This window comes from Cibotium barometz, chromosome 21 (assembly GCF_041138505.1).
Source record: "Cibotium barometz isolate CiBa-2024 chromosome 21, ASM4113850v1, whole genome shotgun sequence".
In the NCBI taxonomy this organism is placed as follows: Eukaryota; Viridiplantae; Streptophyta; class Polypodiopsida; order Cyatheales; family Cibotiaceae; genus Cibotium; species Cibotium barometz.
Window position 1 is genome coordinate 52,383,220 of NC_141066.1, and position 14,886 is coordinate 52,398,105.

The 14,886-nt window shown below is 43.2% G+C and overlaps 1 pseudogene; it reads right to left on the reverse strand.

The window, feature by feature from the left end:
- Positions 1-7,825: 7,825 nt before the first annotated feature.
- LOC147627350 (actin-85C pseudogene) lies at positions 7,826-11,007 on the reverse strand (annotated as a pseudogene).
- Between the last annotated feature and the right edge of the window lie 3,879 nt (positions 11,008-14,886).

A 14,886-nucleotide genomic window follows, 5' to 3' on the forward strand; every position in this document is an offset into this window, starting at 1 on the left:
ATCTTCGTAGCTTTTCATTCATGGCTTCCATAGCCTTCTTTACACCAGGTGTTCTCATAGCTGGGATCCCAAGCTCCTCATCAAGGCTCATATCTGAGCCACTAGACTCTCCATCAACATGAGAATGCCCTGCAAAAATGTCAGGCATACCAAGGGGCTCAACCACTTTCTCTTTTCCTTTACGTGATGTAGTAATCACATTTGCAAGGCTGGTATTATGACGCAGCCTGCCACTCCATGGTCTATCAACAGACCCACTAGATGAGGACTCTCCTGGTCCACTCAAAGACTGTGATTGCTGACCTGCATTCTGTGCAACCACACTTCCACTCACATCAGCCCCAACAGCTTCTTTTTCAGCAGCATACCAGCTGCTCATCTCATCAAAGACAACATCCCTGCTTACCCTCAACTCACGTGTAGCAGGGTTATAACACCTGTATCCCTTTTGCTCAAGGGAATATCCAATAAACACACATTTTTCAGCTTTTGGATCCAGCTTAGTTCTTAGCTCATCTGGCACATGCACATATGCAATGCATCCAAAGACTTTCAGCAGATGAGACAAATCTGGTTTTCTGCCAGTAAACCTCTCCTCTGGAGTTACATCATGTATGGCTGTAGTTGGAGTCCTGTTCATGATGTATACTACTGTAGAAACAGCCTCAGCCCAATAGCAATGCGGCATATTCTTCTCTTCCATCAATGCTCGCGCAATCTCAGCAATGTGCCTGTTTTTCCGCTCAGCAACTCCATTTTGCTGCGGAGTGTATCTGCATGTATACTGTCTCCGAATACCATTCTTCTTCAAATATTCAGAGAACTCATTGGAGAAGTACTCTCCCCCTCCATCTGACCTTAGGCACTTGACATATTTCCCTGTTTGCTTTTCAACCAAAACTCTGAAATTCTGAAAGTGAGTGAATACCTCACTCTTCTCTTTCATGAAATATACCCACACTTTCCTTGTGTGGTCATCGATGAAAGTCACATAGTACCTGCAGCCTCCCATAGATATGGTCTTCGTAGGACCCCATACATCTGAATGCACAACATCTAGTGCATTTCTGCTCACATATCTGTTACGTGGAAACACATGCTTTGTTTGCTTCCCAAATTGGCATGCTTCACATATTTTCTGCATACCTTCCACTTTATATTTTGGCAACCCTGTCACAATTCCTTTTGTCTGCATAGACTTCAATCTCTGCACATTTACATGTCCAATTCTTTTATGCCATATGTCTGTGTCTGCAACAACTCCTGAACCGTTTGCAAACATCGCAGCACTCATTTCAGGCATGTCTACATCCAACGTAAACATTTTGTCCACTCTGTTGCCTTTTGCAACCAACCTGCACTTGTCTTTGAAATCTTCAACATAACACCCATCAGGGTTAAACCGAACGTGCAAACCCTGCTCAATCATCTGGCCAATTGAAACCAGATTCTTTGTTATGTTCGGTACATGAAGTACATCTGCAAGGTACTTCACTTTGCCATCCTGCATAGACAATGGCACATCTCCAATGTGGGCAATTGGATGAGCAGTGTCATCCCCTGTTTCCACAAAACCTGGTCTTTCCGGGTTTTTCATCTCCTTGAACCACTCCCCATGACTCGTCATGTGGTTCGAAGCGCCTGAATCCACATACCATACATTATCTTTTTGTGCTGCATCAACATTTTCAGACATGGCATTCACGACATGCTGCATAACAAACAACCTTTCATTATCCTCATTATTTCTGCTTGAGGATGCATAGTTGTTTTGCTGCACTTTCCCATTTTGCATGTCAGCCTGCTTCTTATAACATTCTGACTGCACATGTCCAGGCTTACCACAATAATAGCATTCACGTGCATCATTATATTGCCTTTGCCAATTTCCACGGCCTCTTTGACTCCCCCTGCCTCTGAATTTGCCTCTTCCACCTGCGTGTTGTTGTTGTTGTTGATTCTGGGACTGTTGTTGTTGTTGCTGCTGCTGGCCATAATTCTGATTACCTGTTCGGCCACCTCCTTGACCTCGTCCACGGCCTCCTCTACCTCGTCCTCTTCCTGAACTCGTGTAGAAGGCCTGTTGCTCTGAACTGTTTTTGCTTTGTGAAGACTGTTGGTCTTCACCCAAGTTCTTCTCTTCGATAATCAGTATAGACACCAAATCTGTAAAGTTGGGAATGTTTTCCCGAGTCTGAATAGACGTCTTAAACGCCTTGTATTGTGGCCCGAGACCACGTAGACAGACTTCCACCTTGTCATCATCATCTACTGACACACCAATAGATGCAAGGGATTCCACAATACCCTTTATCTTCAGCACATAGTCATTCACAGACATGCTCTTTTTCTCCATAGTATGAAGTTCATTCTTCAACTGTATCTTACGTGCCTTGGTATTTGTTTCATAGAGCTTTACCAAGGTGTCCCACGCCTCCTTGGGGACTTGGCATCCTGAATGTGCCCAATCATGGTGTCCTGTATACTAATGGAAAGCCAATACATAACCTTCCTGGCTCCTTGGTTCCAGTCTTTAAACTCTTTCACATCTGCAGCAGTAGGATTTATATCCGGTATTTCCGGTGCCTCTTCATGCTCACCTTCTATGTAGTCCCAATAGCCTTTTCCCATCAGGAAATTAGTCAACCTGAACCTCCAAGCATGGAAGTTATTCTTATCTAGCTTCTCAGCCACAATCTGTGTTATGCCATCATTAGACATCTTGCCAAACACACAATTTTACCAGAATTTGCACTCTGGTTTTTCCTACACAAATGCTGTATTTTCTGCACAGCGGTACTGTAGTACTCTCAAATGTTACAACCAGTGACTTCAATGCACATACATACACCCAATGGCAACTGTAGACCTCTTTGCAGCACCCACAGTGTCTGCACAGTCAATCTGTCTTCCTGCAGTTCGTAAAACAGAGTTCTGCAGAGAATCGATGACTTACTCGCAATGCTCGAAATCGCCTGCTTTCTGAAAAACGGAGGTCCAGACGCACCCGAAACGCGTTTTCGGCCCATTAATTTAGTCCAAAGGACTGTATAGTTGCCCTTTAGCTTCACTCCCGCGAAGAAAGCTCCTCAATCGGAGATCGTTTGCCGGTGCCTCCCGTAGAGCTCCCGACAAGGGTGTAGTCACCAACACAATAGGGAAGAGTAGTTGAAGCTCTTGCCCTCGTACCGCTTCTTGTGGTTCTCTTGCTTGCAGCTCAGCCCTTAGCACGAACCAGGCTCTGATACCATGAAAAGATGCAGGGGGGAAGAGAGCTTGAGCTCTTGCAAGCATACACACACACTCACAAAACCCTAATAGAGAACACACAAGGTGAGAGGCTGAAAAACTTCTTCTTCTCTACTCAACACTCAACACACCATATACAAGAATAAGAGAGTACACACAATATGAAAGGTACTCAACCAAATACATACACGGGTTCTCTATAGTGTGAACCCGACTAAATGAGCTGGCGCTATAACTATGCCAGTCTCTAGAATGGCTGTCATACAGCCTGTCATCCCACTGGTGGCCGCATATCACCCAAGATCTCACCAACCATGCCAGTGGTGTAAGTGTGGGGCCTATCCCCCAGGCGGGTCATCAGTGGCCACCGCCACACTAGACGAGCTCGATATCTCAACACTGGAATCGGCCGCCGCAGGTTCCAAGGCACATGTGGTACAGTGAAGATCACCATTGGCGCTGTTACACTTGGATCAACACAGCCTATCTCATGCGGCTGAAAAGCAAAGGCTTTCCCATGTTTTACAAGCATCTCCTCAAAGCATTCCCTTTCAACTGGCAACAGAAAATCCTTTTCACCAATCTTCAGCTCTTTTAGGGTTTCCTGTGTAAACTTATGCCCAATTTTCTTCGGATCTCTGAGATTCGGTTGCATAGAGGCTTCATCTAATTTTTCCTTGCTTCCTGGTGGCAAAGGCAAGGCAACTGGTTTCACCTTCTTTGCAACTGTTTTGTACTTTGTATCAACATGAGCATCCATCTCACAATTCATGTTTTTACATTCCATCCCCTCAAATTCCCAGATTATATCATACATCCCCACAGATGACACCTCTATCATCTCATTTCCACCCTGTAAGCATGCTCTTCCCATATCAAAAAGCACAGATCCATAGTATCCACAAATGACACCTCATCAAGCACCCCTGAAATAAACTCATTCTTCTCCAAAAGACCACACTGCTCAAGACTTTTTTGTTCATTTTGTACATGTCTACACATGCCACGCTTCAAATCCTTGCTTTTTACAAAGACCAGTGACCCATAGCTAGAAAATCCCTGAAAATTTGCTGAAAAGTTATTTACATTGATTGAGTCCTGCGAGAACTCGTTTTCCCTTGTACCATTGGAATCCCGCTATACAATGGCACCTGGCCAAAATCCTTCATCTCCCTGTAGTTCATGAATTCTCTATTTATCTTTGGGAGTGACTGTGCTCGAAGAGACTCACGATTCCTTTCATGGTTAATGCAAACTATCAAGAACTGAACAGCTTTCTTGCCATCTTTACTCCTTATTCTTGCATATGCCGAGCCATCATCCAAAACTTTTGTTTCCATCCTCACAGCTGTAATGTAGGGTTGCCCAAGGATGAGGGGATACGATGACATCTCCTGAACAAAGAAGTTCTGATCATCTTTCACATCCCCTATAGTTACCCTTACATTTGGACATGCTGCATAGAGCTCTCCAGATGAGTTATGAGCTGCTTTAATCATCCACCCATGATCTACATCCATTGGCCACTTACATTTGTTGTAGAGATTTTTAGCCATAAGATTTATTTCAGACCCATGGTCGATTAGAGCGACATACGGCTCTTCCAAGTCACCTATCTTGACAAGGGTTTCAGTGGTGGCCCTTGCCCAATGGCTCCTGGAGTAATGACTCTTTGTAAGAACTTCTTTTTCATCATCCTCTTCCACAAAGCGCACTTGTCGTGCCCCTTCAGCAGAGTGATTACATTCCACCACATTTTCTCTCTCTTCCTTTTGCTGTACCTGTACTCCATGAGTCTTGGAAGTGCTTGCCTCCCCTTGTGATGGAATAGATTCAATTATGGACTGTCTTTTCCTTCGTATAATATCAATTATCTCATCATGGAATTCTTTCTTTGCAATCCCCAAAACTTCCCCTAATGTAAATTCCACCCTGCTATTTAGAATCCTCTCTTCAAGCACCTTTTTGAGATCTGTTGCGGCTTCAATATCAGATTGAAGCTTGTAGGGTGGACTCTTCCCTTTACCCTTCTCCTTCTCATGCTTCATTTTTGCTGGCACTTCTTCCATTGATACTTCTTGTGGAGGTCTGCTATGCGGTGGAGGCATATGCGATGGCCCAGGATCCTTCTTTTCACTACCACAAGTGACCCTTTTTGATGGCCCTCCTTCCTCATTTTCCCTCTTACGCTTTTCCTCTACATGTGCCTCATTATTCTGGCATTTTGCTATGTAGGCATGAACAGATAAAGAATCCACAGGCTCTTCCCAGCCAGTCTCAAGACGTATACAATCACCTGCCTCATGCAAAGCCTGCTTAGACACCTTCTTTGACGCAATTAGTTCCATTGTTGATGGCCAAAAATCTTCATTCTCATAATCTTCATCATTCTCAGATTCCTGCTTTGATTGACCAACCTTTAACCCATAGGTTGCCGCCTCAACCATAGAGATGGCATGTCCAGCGACCATGTCCTCAACCAGTTTTTTCATCCCTCCTTTTCCAAAGGTTGTGCTTAATGGAAGACCAGTCTCTGTAAGGTGGATTTTCCCATCTTTGAAAAACACAAGTTGATTTCTGAGGGCTTCTTTATAGCTAGCACAGTCTTTCTTTGCATGTTTTGGGTCATCACACCATATGCATCTGAATGTAAACCCTTCTTTGCTTTGAGGCCTTTGCATAGAAGCCTGTCCTAATGGTAGCCCTTTTTCCTCAATCCTGGACATCTTCAATTTTAGGTCTCGCATACCCTTAATAAGCTCATCCATCGGCCCTTCTACCTTTGGGATTGCAGCAGCTGGTTTTGGTAGATTCTCAGGGATAACAGCAGTTATAGGGGTTGCCGAGCTCATCACCATTTTATCCCTCCTTCGCTGTCGCTTTGCTAGCATGGTGACCGCATCCTTGACATCATTCCAATCATTCTTTAGCCCCTGCTCTGTATCCTTATCCTCAAGGAGGATTTCCAGTTTCTCTTGGAGATCTTTCCCAGCTGCTTGTAAGAAGAGCTCTGTTTTTTCTCTGTCCAAAGTTGTGCGCTCTATCCTTGACAGCTGGGCATAGCGCTTCTCAAACTCTCTTAGCAACTCTGTGGCAGAAATTCCCATTTTGGGTTTTGTGACCCATTCCAAGAAAGTTCGTTTGGTCACTCGCTCGGAATCCTCCATGAAATATTCATCCTTTAAAGCAAGCTTGAACTCCTCCCAATTTCTGCCACCATGTGCTGTCTGCAATCCTCTTATGCGCTCTCTTATTTCAGGAACACATACCAGCTCAAAGCTTTGAACCATATCCTCCTCAATCACCCTGTTTAACTCCATTTCCTTTGTGTAATTGCGCAGGTACTTTGTGATGTCCTTACCATCAAATTGATCCACCTTTTTCACAATTGACTGCAGTGCTTTGGTCGTGGAAATTTGTCCCCTCTCAGCAGCTTGCTGCTGTTGCATATACATAGTAAATATCTGAAACATTTGCATAACCCCAGGGTCAAAATGAACCCCCTGGCCCCCTCAGGATTCTCAGCCATAGCTTCCCTGTGTATTTCACCACACTCTCACCCCAGCGGTTTCACGTCGGGTTCACCAAAAAGCTGTCGTGACGTGGACGGTGTCGCTGGGAAAGTGCGAGACTTCTAGCTGTGAGAGTAGCTTCTAATCCCAACAAGGAAACTCACACACATAACTCCCCAAGGAGCATAAGACATCTCCATTTTTGATGACATATACATGTGCCAAATCACTTCAATACATCCCCAAATTCAGCCTGATGATTGCACATAAATTGTGTATCCAGAGCGTGTCCAGTTCTAAGCATAGATTTCCTGACTTCTTTTTCCAAATGCCTCAAACCAATCACATGTAGGCACAACATAATCTTCAAAAAATTTCCATATACATGTGACCATTCACATCACATATATCAAGTGATACCAATTTCATCATTTCAAGGTGTCTCTTTATCTCCTGAAAACCTGCTTTTAGATTCCAACAACTCACAAGCAAAAGATGACATATGGCATATCTATAACATACTCATGTGATTTTAGGAAACTCCATGTCTAGCATTCCAAAATCCAATCGAGTAGAAAATAAAACCCAAATTCCAGGAATCTTATTGTATTTTGACACTTTCTTATTCCAAGATTCTCCAAAACCAAACCCTCCTCATTCTCCAAAACCTTAAAGGTTTTATAAGCTATACGATTTTTCAAATCGTAAGTAATAATAAACAAAAATAAAATTCACTTATCTGAAAGTTAAAAAAAAAGCAAATTTTTCTTTGATTTTCGCTATTCCCCATATGGCTGCTTCACTGCCAACTGCGCAAGGAACAGAATACATATGATGTGATGATCATCTCCTTTGATAGTACTCAATTCACTCTTTAATTCTAACCCCAAGAAGCTCTACATAGTAGCCGCCGTTTTGATTTTAAAATCCCTGGTTAGATGACGCTCTGCTTCTCATTTTCTGCACACACCCTGTCGATATGCGCCCCCTTTCTGGTTTTTCTCTCTTTCCCCGCAAGGAATTCGGGCGCGCATCCCTTTTGCAGCTATATTATCGAAATTTCCCTAGCTCCCAATACACTGCGCCACCTTTTTTGTAGCTTTAAATTCAGATATCTCCTTTTTTTTTAATTGCCACGTAAGCTGCCACGTAAGGATAGCATGTGGCAGAGCATAGCCCTCGTAGATAGGAACGGTATGCGTAACACCATCACCCGAATCCAGCACAATACCTGTTGTCCTTCCACTGGCATACAGTGAAAGCACAGCCTGGATAGCAACATACGTAGCTGGTGCATTGAATGTATTGAACCTGATTTGAGTCATCTTCTCTCGATTTGAGTCATCTTCTCTCGATTAGCTTTTGGATTGAGAGGAGCTTCAGTGAGCAAGACTGGATGCTCTTCAGGAGCAACTCGAAGCTCATTAACGGTGCCAAATCTTTTCCATGTCATCCCAGTTGGTTACGATACCATGCTCAATAGGATATTTCAAGGTCAATATTCCCCACTTAGATTGGACCTCATCACCAACATATGCATCTTTCTGTCCCATACCCACCATAACACCAGTGCGCCGAGAACGACCCACAATACTAGGAAACACTGCCCTAGGAGCATCATCTCCAGCAAACCTAGAGCCTCCTTGATCTGCTCATTCCGAATAAGAACAGGAATCATGGTATCCCAAGACACGATATCTCAAAAGGGCATTCTTGAAAACCAAACCTTATATCATACATGCTCTCACATTTCCATACATGTCGAGAAGGGTGTTCCCTACTACAAGGTCTACCATAAGCATAAAGCTCCATAATTCACACCACACTTATGTACAGAAGCTTCGAGACCTGACTCAGCCTCAGCTCCTCTTATTGAACCTCATTTACAATATGAACATATGTACTTAGGCATCATATAATGACTCAAGTCATGACACTTAATCCCATGCATCTGGATTTGCATTTAATGGCATCATATGCATGGTTTCACACCATAGACGTGCCATGGCACGACACCGTGACCTTGACTAAAGTGCTCACACATACATCTATCTACCACGTGGCCTACATCATTGGTGGCTCAGAGGTGGTTTTACTTTGTTGGGGCAGGTTACATGGGTTGTGGGGTTTCTCTCTCTCTCTCTCTCTCTCAGAGATTTTCACATGGCTCCTTACTCTTTGGAGCCTCACATCTTCTCTTGTCTTCAATCTTCTTATCGTGGTAGCTTCTCTTCACGCATCCATGTCTTCTTTTAGTCTTCTTGGGGCAGCTTCTCTTCTCGTGTCCATGTCTTCCTTAAGCTTTTCTTCTTGGTGTGGATCTTCCTCTTGGAAGAAGATGTTCTTCTTCTTTCATGGCTGGGGCCATGAGGTTGTCCGTCAGGTCTTCTTGCTCCATGTGAGCAGCATGTTTAAATGTTTTACTGATAGTTCTTTTGGGCTTTTGATGTTTATCTTGTGTCATTATGCAATGCAAACCCAAATCTATGCGGGAGGTCTTACCTCTTGCCTTATTCTGGACAAGGGCAGTGTCTGATCCCATTTTTACACTGATGCAATGTGCCCAATACATAATGCGTATAGCATTCATTCTTATGCACATTCCCAAATGCAACTCTGGCTATGAATAATCTTGAATTTGAGTGAGATTTATAGACATTAACCAAGGGTTAAATGCAAAATGATGATTATCACAAATTTATCAGTATAATTTTACCAGAAATTACATTAAATCAAGGGTAACCAATTTGTACGGAATGGTTGGAGTATCAAACCAACTCCGAATTGCAATCTAAAGTTATGGGGATCTGTATCAGATACCTAATGGTTAATTTGAATCCTCAATTGCACCAAAATATAGTGATTAGCACTGATTAATCATTGATTAGCAAATTAATGCACTGTTTTGTGTGCAAAAAACAGAGTATGCACGAGGAGTCCAGATCTGATGCCTTAGACTTCAAATGAGCTCAAATTCTTTCAAGGCCATCAATAGCAATGAGTCTAGTAGAGGATTAAGCCAATAAACACAAGATTTGACCAAATATTGAATGCTTAATCTCTGTTTTACCAAAGTCACCTGCAGATTTGATGAAGAGCTTAGATCTCAATGTAGACTTGATGAAATTGAATTCTGACTTCACCAGCTTGTAGATCATGCTTGAAAACCCCTGGGACTAAGAGGAATTAGAGCAATTTGATTGGATGAAGACGATCTGCAAATTTCTCCCAGAAACAGGTGCCTGGTAAATTCGCGATTTCTCATGAACCCGTCGGCGATTTGCTACATTGATTTGACTGGCTAGAGTAGCAATGAGTTGGCTAGCTAGGGTTAGAAGCAATAGGCCTAATTTTGAGTGTGCAAGGAGCTAGAGCTCCTCCACTGGCTGGGGGTGCAGAGGTGAGTTGAAAAATAACTATCTAAAAATTTGATTAATTTTTAATTATTTACTAATCTTAATTAATTAGATAATAGGCTCATAAACCTAATGGATTCTAGGCATGGCTCTGATACCATGTTGAAAGTAGAGCAATGTGATGAGCTATGGTGGATCAAATACTAGAATCAACATCATTAACAAAGTGATTAGATAATAATTAAGACATAGTAATTAGCAAATAGCTTAATGTAGGCATGGATAATAAAAAACCAACAAATTCTCTTAGGCCAATGCCTCAATTTATAGAGTTTACATCCAAGCATCAAATCCCACTGATTTCTCCTTGATTCACTCCACCTCTCCCAGAATATCTCCACCTCTTTTGCTTGATTCTCTCCACCTCTTCACTTTTCCCAGAATATCTCCCAGAATATCTCCACACTTCCTAAATCTTATCATGCTACCCTTTATTCTCTCCCAGGAGATTCTTCTAACCTTTTCACAGGTTCTTTCACATTTACACATTCTCTTTTACAGCCTCTAACCAAGGGCTTGTTCTCGCACACACCCTATTCACTTGTATATTTCAACAATAAGAACAAGTCGATGACAATCCTCCAGCAGCTAGGACACGTGCCAAGAAATGTATACCACCAAAAGTATAAGTCGATGAAGCACATAGTGAAGATCATCACCATAAAACCATGCCACATAGGATCTCAGCAACTACATCAACAACTCATGATGGTCGAATCATCCACCAAGGAAATCATCATGGAATCACCATGATCCACCATAATAGAATCTGCATCTGGAACACCTTCATCATATACATCATCCACATGATCACCAAGCACTAGAGCCATATCATCCAATGAAGCACATAGTGGATTACTATCATCACCATGATGAGAAGAGAATCATCACAAGTAAGCACATCATCCATGCACAATGAATGATCCATAAGAATAAGAGAAATTTGCTCCATCCTGCATGTGTGCGGTCAAGCAGCACCAAAAGAGCCTTCAAGGACCTTATCCTCCATGTCTCAACATCAGAGAATATGAATAAATAGAACCATAGGTGAATGATATCCCCATGATAATAGCATAGGAAAATCCATGCTCTTCTATTGTCACATATCATTCATAAGCATATGCCATAATGTAAACCATCATCAATATGAGAATCCATGGTAAGGATAGGCAAATCAGCCCCATCATGCCTCATAAAAGAATGGGATAAGCCCTCCATCAAATGGAAAAATCCATCAACATGGATCCCATCATGCGCATGGAACACACACCATGAAGATCAGCAACATGTGAAGCATCATCACATAAAAAAGCATGGAACACACACCATGAAGATTAGCAACATGTGAAGCATCATCACATAAAAAAGCATCATGAACAACAATATCCTATAATCATGGAACACACACCATGAAGATCAGCAACATGTGAAGCATCATCACGTCATAAAAAAGCATCATGAACAACAATATCCTATAATCCTGAAATGCCATCAACATAAACCTGTGAAACCTAGTAAATAGACTCAAAGAGAGAGCCAATATCTGCATCCATGCTAGCCAAAGAAAGCTCCAATGGACCATCATCAAGAACCAAAGAATCCATGTGAGAAACTGAAAAGATGCAGGGGGGAAGAGAGCTTGAGCTCTTGCAAGCACACACACACACTCACAAAACCCTAATAGAGAACACACAAGGTGAGAGGCTGAAAATCTTCTTCTTCTCTACTCAACACTCAACACACCATATACAAGAATAAGAGTACACACAATATGAAAGGTACTCAACCAATACATACACGGGTTCTCTATAGTGTGAACCCGACTAAATGAGCTGGCGCTATAACTATGCCAGTCTCTAGAGTGGCTGTCACACAGCCTGTCATCCCACTGGCCGCATATCACCCAAGATCTCACCAACCATGCCAGTGGTGTAAGTGCGGGGCCTATCCCCCAGGCGGGTCATCAGTGTCCACCGCCTCACTAGAGCTCGATATCTCAACACTCCCCCTCGAGCTCAACTCCATCTCATGTACACCAAGCGAAGCCCTGAATCTGCGGAGCTTCTCTGTACCTAATGCTTTGGTGAAGATGTCAGCTACCTGATCCTCTGTGCTGACATAAACAAGGTCAAGGTCTCCTGCCAAGACCTTCTCTCTGACGAAGTGGTAGTGGACCTCTATGTGCTTCGTACGAGCATGAAAGACTGGGTTCCTGGCCAACTGTATACTGCTAATGTTGTCACAGAAAATGACAACCTGTCTATCCACTGATAGACCCAAATCTGCAAGTAGCTTTCTCAACCAAGCTACCTCACATGCTGCCATAGCAGCTCCTCTGTACTCGGCCTCTGTACTCGATAGAGCAACCGTAGGCTGCTTCTTGCTGCTCCAAGTCACAGCAGCACTCCCCAAAGAAAACATGAATCCACTGGTAGATCTTCTGTCTGAGATACTACCAGCCCAGTCAGCATCTGTGTACCCATGTACACATATCTCTGTCCCAGTCTCATAGAATAGTCCACAATGCAAAGTAGACCTTACATACCTCAGTATGCGTCTCACTGCATCCAAATGCGGTTTCCGTGGAACCTGCATAAACTGACTCACCAACCCAACAGCATAGCTCAAATCTGGTCTGGTGATCGTCATGTAGATCAAACTTCCTACTATGCGTCTGTACATAGTAGGATCCTCCAAGATCTCTCCTGAATCTGCACTCAACTTGCCATTCTGATCCAATGGCACAGAAATAGGCTTACAGCCTGTCATACCATACTTGGACAACATGTCCAAGCCATACTGTCTCTGCAGTAATCCAATACCATGTGGTGACCTAATCACCTCAATGCCCAAGAAATATCTGAGCTCCCCCAGATCCTTCATCTCGAACTTCTGTCTAAGCAAGATCTTTACATCAAAGATCTCTGCATCATGGTCCCCCGTAATGATCAAGTCATCTACATAGATGACAACAAGCACAACTCCTCTATCACCAAGTCTCACATACAATGAGAAATCTGCATTGGCTACATGAAAGCCAATAGTGACAAGATATTCAGAAATCTTGTCAGACCATGCTCTTGGTGCTTGCTTTAAGCCATACAAGGCTTTCTTCAACCTGCAAACATGCTCGGGGTGACCCACATCCTCATAACCAGGTGGCTGCAACATATACACCTCTTCTTGCAAATCCCCATGCAAGAATGCATTCTTTACATCCATCTGATGTAAAGACCATTGCTTTGACGCAGCCACTGCTATCACAACTCTCACCGTTGCCATCTTGGCAACTGGGCTGAAAGTTTCCTCATAATCAATCCCATATGTCTGCGCATATCCTTTGGCTACCAATCTAGCCTTGTACCTGTTTATGCTTCCATCACTGTTATGTTTAACTTTGTACACCCACTTGCATCCAATGGCTTTCTTGCCTTCAGGCAATTGCACTAAATCCCAAGTTTCATTTCCATATAGTGCATCCATCTCCTCATCCATAGCTTTCTCCCAATTCACATTTCCAACAGCCTCATCAATGCATGTGGGTTCAACAACCTGCACAACCTTTGCCATATATGCATAGTGATGTGCCACATAACCGTCATATGTAAATCTCTGCACAGGGTTCTTCACTCTCCCTGATCTTCGCAGCTTTTCATTCATGGCTTCCATAGCCTTCTTTACACCAGGTGTTCTCATAGCTGGGATCCCAAGCTCCTCATCAAGGCTCATATCCGAGCCACTAGACTCTCCATCAACATGAGAATGCCCTGCAGAAATGTCAGGCATACCAAGGGGCTCAACCACTTTCTCTTTTCCTTTTCGTGATGTACTAATCACATTTGCAGGGCTGGTATTATGACGCAGCCTGCCACTCCATGGTCTATCAACAGACCCACTAGATGAGGACTCTCCTGGTCCACTCAAAGACTGTGATTGCTGACCTGCATTCTGTGCAACCACACTTCCACTCAAATCAGCCCCAACAGCTTCTTTTTCAGCAGCATACCAACTGCTCATCTCATCAAAGACAACATCCCTGCTTACCCTCAACTCACGTGTAGCAGGGTTATAACACCTGTATCCCTTTTGCTCAAGGGAATATCCAATAAACACACATTTTTCAGCTTTCGGATCCAGCTTGGTTCTCAGCTCATCTGGCACATGCACATATGCAATGCATCCAAAAACTTTCAGATGAGATAAATCTGGTTTTCTGCCAGTAAACCTCTCCTCTGGAGTTACATCATGTATGGCTGCAGTTGGAGTCCTGTTCATGATGTATACTGCTGTAGAAACAGCCTCAGCCCAATAGCAATGCGGCATATTTTTCTCTTCCATCAATGCCCGCGCAATCTCAGCAATGTGCCTGTTTTTCCGCTCAGCAACTCCATTTTGCTGCGGAGTGTATCTGCATGTATACTATCTCCGAATTCCATTCTTCTTCAAAAATTCAGAGAACTCATTGGAGAAGTACTCTCCCCCTCCATCTGACCTTAGGCACTTTACATATTTTCCTGTTTGCTTTTCAACCAAAATTCTGAAATTCTGAAAGTGAGTGAACACCTCACTCTTCTCCTTCATGAAATATACCCACACTTTCCTTGTGTGGTCATCAATGAAAGTGACATAGTACCTGCAGCCTCCCATAGACACAGTCTTCGTAGGACCCCATACATCTGAATGCACAACATCTAGTGCATTTCTGCTCA